Source organism: Coloeus monedula (assembly GCF_965178545.1).
Source record: "Coloeus monedula genome assembly, chromosome: 3".
Classification (NCBI taxonomy): Eukaryota; Metazoa; Chordata; class Aves; order Passeriformes; family Corvidae; genus Coloeus; species Coloeus monedula.
Window position 1 is genome coordinate 68,259,026 of NC_138783.1, and position 13,927 is coordinate 68,272,952.

Sequence of the window (13,927 nt, forward strand, 5' to 3'; positions counted from 1 at the left end):
TCACTCAGCAAACCATGGGTCTCTCCATCCTAGAGGTGACAGCAAAGTGAGCATGCATTATATGTATCAGCTTTCTGCTGTACTGACTGTAAGACCTTTTTTCTTCTTTTGGAAGAAATGTTTCTACCTCTCAATATGCTTTCCTTGTCTCTGTGTGGGAGTTTGTAAGGAAAGGAAAATCTCTTCAGAAACCTGGCCAGAAATTAAGGGAGCAGCATCTGTTAAACACTACAACTTCAGTGAAGCTTTAATGACGTGGGAGTTACAGACCAGACTGTAGCCTGAGATGGCAATCCTGAGCTTCCTTAGTTGAACATTAAGCAGAATTAAAATGAACAGAGGTAATTTTAGCTATCATAACTACAATTTTCGTGGACTATGGTTAATACTGAACAAACTTGTGTCCCATTTTCAAAGCATTCCCCAGGGGCCACAATGGGGTTTTTTGATGAACCAGAGTGAGATTTGGATGTACTCCTCTAACTCCTGGAGCCAAGAATTTAGCCGGTGTTCTAGTCAAACTGAGGAAGCAGCAGCTGTGCCTTGCATCCTCCTCCTGCACTCGTTTGTACTCGTCTTCCCATTGTCCACACCACCTCCACTGCTGTGCACTACTGAACTTTACAGTTATTGTACTGATACTCCCCCATCCTAGTCCTCCCTGCAGCTGCTGGCCGGTTAAAAAACTCAGAGTTTGAAGACCGTGAGTATCCTGTATCTACTGACAGAAGTTTACAGTAATGCATGGCATCCTTGCCAACATGTGCTTCCACTGCACAAGGTAGTAAGGGAAGCAGAATCTGAATGCTGAGAATGTTAAGCAAGAGCAAGGAGGCATTTGTTGGTGGTTTTTTGTTTTTAATTATGCTTGAGTCATGAAAGGACTTGGACTCTTCCAGTAGCTTGATTTTACTCTCTGCCTATCTGAGATTGCAGGAGAGCATTATGATTTCTGCTGTTTCCTCTTTCTCTGAACTTACTTCCCATTTCACTGGTTTTCTGACAAACAAACAAATAAATGAAAAAAAAAAAAAAGGGAAATAGGAATCCTGAAATGTGATCAGTTGCAACTTGCTAATTAGAATGCATAAGCCTTTGCAAGGAAATCCAAAACCTCCACTGACATAATATACTGAAATGCTCAAAAATCAAGGAAATAAGCTTCCCACTGTACCAGCACATGAGGTAGAGAGCAGAACTAATAACTACCAGCTGCTTTTGGTGAAACAATGTCTACGCATGCCAGTTGAAGACAGCTTTGATCCATAACACTACCCATCTTGCATTTCTGCTGCCTCTTTTCAGAAATGGTCATGTTATCAGAAGCACATGGGCAGCCCCTTGGAACAAACCAATGGCAGATCCGCTCCAGGAAGAGTGGAGGAAGACTTGCTATCTGGAAAGGGCATGAGGTATCAATTCAACACAAGAACAGCTGGTTTTAGATGAAGGCCACCCAGGTTTATGTTAGTAATTGGTTTATTGTCTGAACCACACTAGCAAAAGGCTGTTTGTGAACATAAATAAAGCAACGGTCCTTTGCGCTTTGAAGTTTCTACAAGGTTCTGGAGGTTTGTACTAAAGATTTATTGATCCTGATCTCCAGCAAGACCTCAGTGAGCACTTCCTCTGATCCTGCTTGTTCTCCTCCACTTCTCTTTCATGGAGTGAAGGACTCATGGGATAATGTACTCAGGATACTAAAGGGCCAAATGACAGTCTCTGTGAATGGTTTCCTTTGAGTTACTCTGCAGATGTGCAAATAGCTGGGGACAAATAGTGCAAAGGCCATTCAACCCTTTACATACTTCTGCTTTTCGTTGGCTATCTCTGAACAGGTTGCATCATTGACCAGTAGAAGGAAATGCTTAAAATAGAAATGCTTATATCAACAAATACATTCCCAGTTTGAGACAAAAATGCTTACCTTTTCCCTGCATGCCTTTGGGTTTCACTCTGATTGTTTGTGCATTTGACACTTCAATATAAAAATAGATGCTTAGTAATTTAAAATTGGCCTATGTCACTCATAGTTTTGACATTTATGCTTCCCAGTCCATACTGTATACATTATTCTGAAGACAAACACTAACACAGATCAAAGCATTTGACTGCCAGAAATGGAATTACTCCACAGCACTGACCGTAAGATGCTGAATTTAAACTTTAATTACTTCAGTTTGTCTCTTCTTGTGGCACACATCTGCTCTAACACAGCTTCCTCTGGTTAAGCATTTTCCTTGCATCACACAAGAGCACGTAAACTTATCTCATAGCAGTAGGTAAGTTTAGTTTAGAACTACCAAGTTGTCTCTGTAGTCAATTAAGCTTTTGTTCCTCCAGAAGGTAAGTCAAAGCAGGAACCAACTGTTTGAAGAAGCAAGTACTCATGTGGGATCTCTGGGGCTCCCATCCATGAGTTGTGTCCTCCAGACCTCCTAAGAGCAGCAGGTTAGAGGGACAAGGCAGGCTGAGAGCCCAGCTCAGCTGGGAGGCCCAGGTAGTAGCCTGCCCACTTACTTTCTTTATACCAATTATTAGCCTTTCTTAGACTTAAAGGGCTGAAAATGCAGTAAAGAACCACAAAGTGAAAGAACTAATATAATTCTTATATATCATAAAGGCATAAAAGAATAAATGTACTCAAAATCCCCCACAGCATGTACCACTGCTTCGCTGTACTTCACAGCTGGATGTCTTGAGAAATACACACCAAGAATGTAATACAGAATATGTCCTGCCAAATGTTAACTTCTACTCTTCTGACATTTTAGGTTATGCTCTTCTCCATCCCAGTTGAAAATACAACTAAATGCTTCACTTTTAACAAATTCAATCCTAGGAGAAAAAGGAAGACTTTATACACTAAATGAAAGGCATTTGTATTGTTCTAATAGTGGGATTGTTTAATTCATATCAGATGAATTTGCTTAAAATGTTGTAATAAAAATAGCTCACATAAACACTCTTGTGAGGTATTATTATTCACTTGGGTGATCTGTAATAGAATGACTAAGAGTATAGTTTTGTATCACTTTAATGATTTTAAATCTGTCTTGGATACAGAGACATAAATATTCTCTCTGTTCAGACACTGAAGACAGACCAGTGCCTTCAAACGATGTTACATCTCATCCCAGAATAGCAGTGTAGGACAGCTGGACTGCCCTCGGTGTGACTGTCCCTCCCCACTAATCACAAGGAGTCTGGATGACAGGCTGAGAGGTGAACAATTAATATTTTGGTAGCATAAGCCAGGTGATATAAACCCCATTCTATGATGCAGGAGGAAACAGGACTGGATTGTCTCATGTTGGGAACGATGTGGAAAATTAGTTGCATCACTTATCAGCTAAAAGCTCAGCCTTCCTTATAGAGTATTACCTTTGTTGGTACATACATAATTACTTCAAAAGAGAGAGAGAGAGAGAGAGAGACAGACAAGAAAGACTTACTTTCCCTTGATCAAGTTAACTCAGGTAGCAATGGAGTATCACTGATACACCTGAGTCTCCATTCAGAACTTTAATGTTGTCTGTAACAAACAGACAGCATCTCTTATAGGAAAACAATGCTTTGTAATCCTCTGCTGCCTTATTTTATATCAGATGGCCCGCCTATATCTTCCATAACTTTCCCCATAGAAGGCTGAATTGCTGTGCTCCAGGTTATTAAAAGGCAAGATACAAATTTCCTCCAGTTATTCTGACACATTGAAAATAGAAACGAACAGTTTAATATGAAGAATCTCACTCTTTCACACAAACAATCTTTCATATTACATATACTCATTCTATAATAAAGCATATGTCTCTGTCTTACATACATATTTTTACAGAAAACCTGCCAATGTAATACAAGGTTTTTCTATGTAACTGTCGCATTTGTGTAAACTGTATTACAGACCGTTCACTGCCTTCATTTCACTTATTCTTATCATCCTCTAAAACCTGTGTAAGTTTACCTTGGAGGCTCTTCAGGACTTCAGCTTTTATGATTTGTATTGTGTTATTGGTTTTGGTTTTTATAGGGCTCAAAGCAAACTGCTCTTGGGCACTGTCAGGATACAGAGTGATAGCACAGTATAGTTAATAGACATAATAGGCATATCATCATTCCAGAATATCTGTCCAGTCAAACAGGGAAAAACACACAGCTTGCCTGTGTGATGTAGCTACATAGACACATTCTTTCTAATATAGAGGGAGAGATATGAAAGACCAGCATTTCAATAGTGGTGTATGCCCCCATTCATATGCTCTTATGTTTAATCCAGTATGGAAATAATTTTAGTGTTTGCTACCAGCTTTCTACAACCTGGAGAAAAATCACTTCAGGTGAATGCAGTCAGTTTTACTACCTACATTCTTACAGGAAATTCTTGCAAATAAATACTGTGTTACTGGGCAATACTAAAAATGCAGTGACAGGAGCCTTTTTAAAGAATGTTATGCTCTTGGTAGCGACAGCACACCAGGGTTTGGAATAAAGCAGTTGCAGCTGGATGACAGCTTGGGAAAAGGTGTTTTTGCAGAGTGTCATATAATGCAGTTGGCATAATTCTTGCCAATGATAGTGAATATAAGTACAGCAGCAGTGCTTCTTCCAGCTGGATCACAAGCCCCTTGATCTGCAGCTCAAAAGTGATATGTGCTCTAAAGTATTTTTCATGTCAAATGAGACAGGAGTGTTCAAAGATAGCCAGAATATATAACGACTCTGTTTGAAAAGATTTACACAATGTATCTTAAGTCATTTCAACCAGTACTTCTCAGTACAGTAACTTGTTAATATTAAATTGATTCTAAGCTTTTGGAGAAAAGTAGCTAAGCTTCCTACAGACTGTGTATTTACATATTGTTTAAAAGGAAAAGTAAAGCATCTTGGAGAAACACATCTTCTGTTCAGTCTCCAACTGACAGCACAATGTCTATCTACTACAATCAAAATTACTCTGATGGTCTGAGTTCTCAGAATCTTCTGAAGACCCCACAGCAGTCCTATTACAATATAGAATAATTTGGGTAAGAATGAGCCAGGCACCTCTGAGCAACACAGCTCGTCTGGGATCAGAAGACTGTAGTTGGCTGGTAAATACCACCTTCCCCATTGCCTTCACCACAGGCAGCCTGCCCTCCTCAGGTGGGCTCAGAAGGTTTGGTCCCATGCAAGTGGCCAGGTTGGTGGAGGTCTCATCCTGCTGAGGCCACGTTTCTGCTCATGTTTAGTAGGAGGGGCACCAAGGGCCTGAGCAGAAGTGTGCTGATCCAGGGCTCCTTCTCCTCCTGGGAGCTGCAGAAAGAGGATAAACAGCCTGAGTGCCCACTCTTCCCCAGCCTGCAGACAGAGGTGGAACTTTCTTTTTATTGCACCAAACAAACTCAACCTCTTTGTTATCACTGTGGCCAAGACAGCCTTCTACTATCATATTTCTCATGAATCCTTCTTTATTCACAAATATCAAGTCTAGGAGGGCACCTTTCCTAGCTCACTGAGGTTTTTTGTAAGAAAATTGTCTTCAGGAAACTTAACAAATTTCCTGGCCTTACTTGGAGGGATTTTCAGCCGCTGGGAGCTGGCAGAAGGGGGTTTTACCCCTCGCATGCCGACACAAAGAAGCCCAGAGGTCAACGCTGAAACTCCTCTGGAAGGCGGCACTCAGTGCCCATCACACAATGAAAAAGGGGTAGAGCTCCTCACCCTAAAGGGGCTGTATCCTTCTGTCGCTGTCAGGCACGCACGCAGGCGAAGGCAAAGAAGAAAAGAGAGGGGACTCTCCGTAGGTGTTCCACGCAGCTCAATTCCCGTGAAAAGACAGGGACGAAGAGACCAATTGGTGGGAGGGTCCAGGGATCTTATACTGGGTACAGAATAGGTGGGGAAAGGGATCTCAGCCAATGGGATAGAGACAAGGAGGTGGGATTGACAGGAAGGAAACCAATGGAAACAACACATAGGAGGGACTCAGGGAAGGACCAATGGGGCATCGAGGAACAAGAACTTTCTAGAACTAATACATATTAAAGCAGGAAAATTAATATACATAACTTCATGCATAAAACAAGAAGACAAAATATTAACCAATCAGGGGAAAACATGCAAAAGACAAAACAAGGGAGTCATGGGGTCTCACCGTGACTGAAAGTTACATGCTAAACTTGGGTTGCTAACCACCACAGCTGGTTGTGTTCTCCTCAGGACAAAGAGTAGCTGCCGCCACCTGCACTGCTACACTTACTCATCCCAGTGGCAGTATGGTATTCCCAGCTGACATGTGGGAAATTGAAGCCTCCCATAAGGACAAAGACTACCAGTCCAGAGATTTCTCTTAATTGCCTATAGAATAACTCATCAGTACTATTGTTCTGGCTGGGTAATTAAGAGCAGATATCCACAATGACATCTTTGTTTTCTGTCCCCCAGTTCTTACCCACAGGCTCTCAACCACATCAACATTACCTGTGAGGGCTGTAAAGCCAAACTTCTCCCATATATATGGTGCAACTTTTCCACCTTGCCTGCTCTGCCTGTCCCTCCTGAGCAGCCTGTTCTGCTCTCCTGAACAGTGAGGTGCTTTTACCATTCTGCACCAGTGACACTAAATATTCTCTACATAAGTTACAGATTCACAAGAGACAATGTTCACCTGAAGCATAATGTAAATATTGTTTTGGCAAGTCAATGCAAAGAATTGTTAAAAAAACTATGGTTTTAGTCTGGTGACACACAAAATTTGCAAATACTCAAGTTTTTGATAATAACCTGTACTAGTTTGAAAACAAACTAGTGGGAGACACCAAGTCAGAATAACAATTTAATAGGGAAATAAAAGGAGGGGGAAAGAAAAAAAAACAATAAAAGCGGATAACACTGGGTTAAACTGACAGAGTTAAGATACAACCTGGCACCCTGTTAGTCAGGGTGGTGGTAGCAGTCTGGTAGAATGGTGGCTGCAGTCCTCCCGAAGTGGCGATCCTGTAGAAAAAAAGAAGGGTCTGCTCCTCCTCAGAAGGTCCAGTGGTGGCTGTGTAGCTCCTGTCCTCTGGAAATCCAGTGGAAAGGCCTCCTCTCTGCTGTTCAGTCTCAGCTTATATCCACGATGGGATGCTTGGTTCCTCCCTCTGGGTGGAGCATCTCACAATGGGGTAATGAGTCATGAGGCCAAGTGTTGATTAGGCTCATTAACAGATGATAGTCCAGAGGGAGTTATCTATGAGTCATGGGGCAGGACAATGATGGGCCATTAACAGCAAGATAGTCTGGGGGGAGGAGGCAAGGAAACACTGCCCCACCTGATTTCAACGGCTGATGGGGATGGTAATAGAATACACCGCAACCCAGGACATAATCTCATCAAGAATTTAATTTTTTTTCCTGGACATTCCAAAAGCACTGCAGTCACAATTGAGCAGAAACAACCATAATCCACTCATAAAGTTCTGCAAGCAAAGCATTATTCTCTCCCTTTGCACATGACAGCTGAATTCTGGAAATACAGTCAGGGAACACCATCAGTCAGCCTCAGCATGTGATAGAGTAATACAGGCTTGTCTTCAAGTGGTAGCCAGAGATGATGAGACCCCCCAAAAAAACAGTTCATGCCCAGGCTGGGATTCAGCTCCTCTGACTTTAGCTAGTTATATTGCAGATATTTATATTAAATATTTGCTAAGGTCCTATCACAGTTAATAGAGTGAAAAGTTATCCATGCTATCTTAAAGTAGGCACCTTAGGGACACTTTTAGACTCTGTGGAGTAGGGCTGCAGTTTTGTTTCCTACACACAGGCACCTTATTGCCATTTAAGATGCCATAATGAAGGTGGCACCTAGAGCCTAGCAGATATGACACAGGATCTATGGACAGTCTTGCTCATATGAGGGGGCACCTGGAAAGCAGAGGAAATACCTACAGAAACTCAAGTCATACACAAATGACCCCAAGGAGTAGTTGCTGCATCAAGCTCTTGATATACACTCACTATAAAGGCTGGGTGGACACTGCCTGCAACCAGGGACACACAAGCTAGACTGAGCCAAATCCCACCCCAGTTTTAGTGCCCTCTTCCGTCAAGGGGGTTTGTATCCTGTATCACCATAGCTGAGACCTGGTGAGAGCATTTTCATACATTTTCTGTAAAAAAATGTGCTATTAAGAGCAAATATTGGAGAAAAAAGACGGGATTTTTTTTCTTCTATTTCTTGTTCAAACCATGTCCATTTGGTAAGGTTCAGGAAATACACAGTCAAGTGGCTATTTAAACAAGTTTTTTGACATTTTAAAAAGGGACATGTCTTGTGCCTGTAAATTGCTAATAAACACTTGCTATTTAAGAAATTATATTAATATGTGACTTTTCTAAATAATGTAAGACACCGGCTGAAGTGAAGAGACATTTTAAAATTAGGTGTCAAAGAGTAAATGCTCCACAGTTCCACCTCTTATTCCTGCTTTCCTTCTAATACCAGAGTGAGTTTCACAGATAGTGACTGGCAAATTATCATGCTGAAGCAACAGGCTGTGCCAATACAAAATGACTGCCTGCAGCCAGTTCCAGTGCAGTACAAGCTTAGCACTGAATTGACTGAAAAAGCACCAAGCAAATGATAGGTCTCTGCAGTTTACAAGAGGTCTTCCAGCAAGACAGAATCCCAGAATAAATTGGGTTGGAAAAGACCTTTGAGAGCATCAAGTCCAACCCATGACCTAACATCATCTTTTCAACTGCACCGTGGCACTAAGCGCCACAATCACTAATGGTTAATAAACAATCAGTCTTTTCTTAAACACCTGGACCAGCTGGTGTGCAAACAGAAACAATGTACCCTTGTCACCATCAGTCTTTGTTGTCATCTATCTTACTTTCCCATAAGGAGTTTCTTCTCAGAGTGTTGCCTGCCCCTCTTTCTTCATTCATTTTGGTCCTTCACTCTCTCAAATAGCTTTTGGATTGATAATCCACCCTTTGTGTGGCAAACACGCAGATGGCAGCTCACCCTGACACTGTCTTACTTTTCTGCTCTGTTCCTTAGGTCTTGATTAAAGAAAATGTTAACATAAGCAATTAAGAATATTCTTAACTTAAGTCTAAATCCCACAGAAGTCAGATGCATGAGAGATTTGGCTACAGTCCCTGAACTGGATTAAAATTTGGGATCTCATTATGTTCTTTAGCGTATTCTTTTCCTCTCTTTAGCTCCATTTATAGACTCTGACTGGAGAAACAGCTCAGTAATTTTCTTTCATAAAGACTGCAAATGCAGAATTCATATTTTCCCCATGTTTTTTGAGTGGAAGGTTAATTTTTCAGGTCTTGCTGAAAGCAAAATTGCTTCTGTGTAAGTTTTCCCCAATGCAGACTTCAGCTCACTCCCTAGGGTAATAGAAAATTTAAATTCTGTAGAAATCAAAAGTACAGGATGAAAAATAATGATGATAAGCAAATTGTATCCCTGATGGGAAATAAATTTTAAAAACATGGAGTACAGACCATTTGGCTAATTGACTTAGATTAAGTGATATTACTCACCACTTCATTGGAAATACATGTTACAGAAGAACAGTAAATATTGCAAATGCCGAAGTAAAATTTTCTTGTATCCCTAAGACAGTCTTCTAGCACTTTTATTGGAGGCTGTTGTACTAGATCATTAGGCTTGTTACCACTTTAAAAATATGCCAAAACCTTTGAAAGATAATTTTAACAGGCCAAGTTGGCATCATCATCTCCCCACACTTTCTGAACTTGGACTCATATTCTAAACCACTAAGCTTCTACAGCAGTGGGAAAGCCAACCTGAGCTTCTATGTACACTTTCTCAGCAAAAAATGGAGCCTTTCTGCCTAAGGAGTTCAGGTATAACTAAATACTAACATCTTGTCAGCCTGGACTGTGGAATGTCTTGGGTTTTTTTACTTTAATAGCATACAACTGCAGTAAGCTTATGTGCTTAGTTAAGCATCCATTTAAAATGCATTCTACTTCTCTAAAATTTGTATGCCATCTCTTGAGGATATTAGAAAAGCACAGCATTGGATACCAGCTACTTTTAAAATTGTCATTTATGTGATTTCATAAAGTTCCCTTTCTTATCAAAATACCTAAAATTCTGTCTGGTCAGCACAAATCTAGTCCCAGGAGTCTCTTGAAATCTGAGTTTAAACTGTTTTTTTCAAGAAGAAATGAGAGAGAAAACCCTAGAAATCAGAGGGGGTGGGGAAAGTTTTTCAAACAGCTATTTATAAATTTCTATTTCATGGCAATATGTTGAAGCTGCCAAGTAAAGGAGAGTTGACATTGCAGAAGGTGCGTAATCATGTGAGGAGTACTTGTGCTTTGGAACAGGAGACTAAAATATATTTGAGTATGCTTTGCTTCTAAAAATACCTGGATCTATTACCAAATCTTCTGGGGGAAGAAAAAACAAATCCTGTTAGAGATTTATTTATAACAGTCAGATTTCAATAAGAAGACCTCAAAATACAATGTAAGCTTCACTTGTGACAGTATTTTAGCTTCTCAAAATCATGTATATTAGAATGAGACCAGAGGAGCTTTCAGTACTTTAGTCATGAAGTTAATTTTGCAGCTATTGAATTACTGTGAAGTATTATGGGATATGGCACACTGCATTATAATGTATTTGAGGTATGCTATACTGGTAAGAGTCTGAATAAATGTTCACTTAGACATTTCATTACATTTTCAGACTATACCTCTACCAAAACACTTGGAGTTTGAGAGATGGAGAAGTTACAGCATAAAAGCCAGGTTCTCAGAAGTGTAACAACCACATTTCCCTGTTTGTTACCTTAAATAGCAACTATCTTTTCTAAAGGTCCCATACAGGTAAGTGTTGAAGTGGAATCAGCTTTGAGATGTTCCAGTACATCTTGACACATGCTAATGGATCTCAAGTAGTTTTCAAGATCTGGACACTTCCCTGAAACAGAAGTCTTTCTGCAAATCTTTATGAGAATCTGGACTTGAATTTAAATCTGTTCTGTTACTACTCTGCCTATAAACTCAGGGTTCTGACACGAATGATAGAAATTAAGCCACTGTAGTGAGAAACTATTCTTGCAATTATAATACTTGGTATATCAATTTTTCTTTTTTTCCCCCAAACATTATCTTTCAGGGTATCCCACCTAAACTCTACAGAATGGTAAGAAGTCCAAGTAGTATCTGGAGAGATTTCACTTGCTTGAGAAAAAATTACTTTATTCAGTCAAAACTGGTATCAAATACTGTGTCCATTGAGATATAATAATATCTTTGCAGCTTCTGCCTCCCCAGATCTACCAGTTAGACCCAGTGCTGCCTCCCTGTTGTTCTCAGGTGAAAGTCTACAGTCCTACTGTAAGGACTGGAGCAAAAACCTCCCACACTTACAAGAAAGTAGCTGATATTACTCTGATTTTAAAAAGGAGGAGGAATGTGGAGTCCCCAGGGATTAAAAAGGGTTTAATTGTCCATCTTGTGTCAGAGTCAGGGTAGATAGGTAAGGGTCATGGAGGAGAAAAGGCAAATGAATAATACTCTGTCAATTCAATATTACTACTGCTTTCTGTTCTAATACTGGTTTGGAAACATAATAGGATGACCATAGTGAATGCACTTTAGGCTTATGTTATCTCTGCATTTATAAAAGAGATAAATATGTGAAAACTGTGTTCTTTGGGAGTTAGAAGCTTCTGATGAATACAAAGAGACACACTGTAAGGTAGCTAGCAGGACAGAACAACATCTGATCACAGCCTTGATAGAAGTCCAGACAGCTTTTTCAAGAGCCTTCAGCTAGAAAGGCAACTCTAATCTAAACTGATGTCTCAGCAGAAATAATATATTTACAGATGAGAATAGCCATGCTGAAAGGAAATGCAGTTTTAAAAACAGTGAAATGAACACAAGAGAATTTTTTTGAAATCCATCGATGCCAACGTAGGGTATTTCAGCAGTCAGAAAATAAAAAGCATTCACATTCTCCAATATACAGCATACAGCCTATACAAAAACCACTAGTGATTAATAAACTCACTTTATATTCAGGGATCCTGGCAACTAGCAGTGTGTTGAAAGATTCCTTGCAGACATGGGCATCTAGGTTCCACACAGAGCAACTCTGAGGCAGCCTAAAGGGCTGAATCAGTTTGCAACCCCAGGAACAAGATGACAAACATAATCACACTGAGTGCTCTTGGCTTCACCTTGCCCTGTCCTACATCTTCTGCCATCCTGCACTGAGCACCACTCAGACAGCATCTTGGCTAAGATTAAAAAAGTCAGTAAGGACCAGCCGATGGGAAAGGGGTCATTGTGACATAGGAGTGATTCAGTCCTTTAAAAGGATTTAAAGGAGTTACTAGTTTGCTGGGGCTGTGTAGTGTGGTGTATTTCATAGCTGCCATTAGAGACCATAATGTGTTCAGATGCCTTTTTGTATGCCAAATGCAGGTCACATCACCCAGCTGACATCATTAACTATTTCTGCCTTTCAGCAATTGCAAACTAACTCTAGGACCAAGCACAGGAAAATTGGCATCCAAATCTTACATCTTACTCAGTATTTTGTCTTTCCAGATGACAGGAGATATTATAGTGCCAACATCCATTTTCATTAGTTTTTCCATCTTCACTGTAAACCAGAGATTTTGCAAAGCAGAAGATATTACATACACACATATTGTTAAAAAGTCAGAGAACATTTGCAAAAGAAAAAAAGAATCTGTATTTAGCAGAACATACATTGAGTCAATATGAAATTTTACTGTGTTTAAGCACTGGCTCCAAAAGCAGTATGGTAGCAGCTATCAATCTGTCTGCCTTTCACATAAACAAAACATTATAAGTTGATCTACCCAGGATTCCCATCCTGACTTTTCTTTCTGGTTTTCTTTGGAGAGTGTTAGTTTTGAGCAGTGACTGTGCATTCCCTGAAACAGATCTCCAGAACTAACTAAATTTTTTATATGTACAAATGTACCTGAATTAAAACACACCCAGTTTGTAGCCAGGTTGCTGTATAGGTATGACCATCATCCTACAATAGCAATTTCAGTAAGATTCAAAACAAATGTTTGCATGTGTTAAAAGAAAGATGCGAAGTGTCCAGGGTCATATTCTATGCCGGTGAAGGAATTTTTAAGATGCACCTGGGGGCGTTGAAAATAATGGCAGAGTGAGACAAAGTTATCCCAGGATAGTGGATTTGAAAAAGAGCTTGTCCTCTATACCCCAGTGCTGAGAGCTGGACCCTGGAAGTGATGATGATGAGCTCCTCTGTCTGTCCTTTTGGAAAATGTTGTTCAATGAATGAATTACTGGACTGCACAGGTCACCAGACCAAAATAGCATAAAGGGTCAGAGAGGCAACTTTCATTAGTGGCAGCTCACAGGTTATCTTGCAGAGGCCAGACCACTGAAGTTAGTTTAGGCTCCACTGCAAAAGGTGAAACAATGAATGGCCTTTCTTTCATAACCTCTTGCAGCTATCCTTTTTAATTCAATCTCTGGGAGCAAATGCAATGACAGCTACAGGAAAAGTAGAATCAGTGAGGTGGAAAGGGTACATTTCTTGAAGTTGTCATAATTAAATTATAGCCATTACCAGAGTAAGCAGAAAAACTGTAAATCATTCTAACATACAGAGCCAAACACAAAATGTAAGCTTTCTTCCTAATTCATTAATTTCCCCACATTCACATTGCTAGGTATAATTACTCCAAAGGAATTATTAATTAGAAATTATTTTGCATTAGGCAGTTGGAAGACATGAAGCTCCCATCTGAAATAAAAATCTGTAATGACTGCTACAACTACGGTTATGGTTTTATAGTAATGTAATATGATTAACTATTACCAAATATATACAAGTATGACTAAGCAAACTAATTAACAACGGTGTTTATCATTTTATTCTATTAAC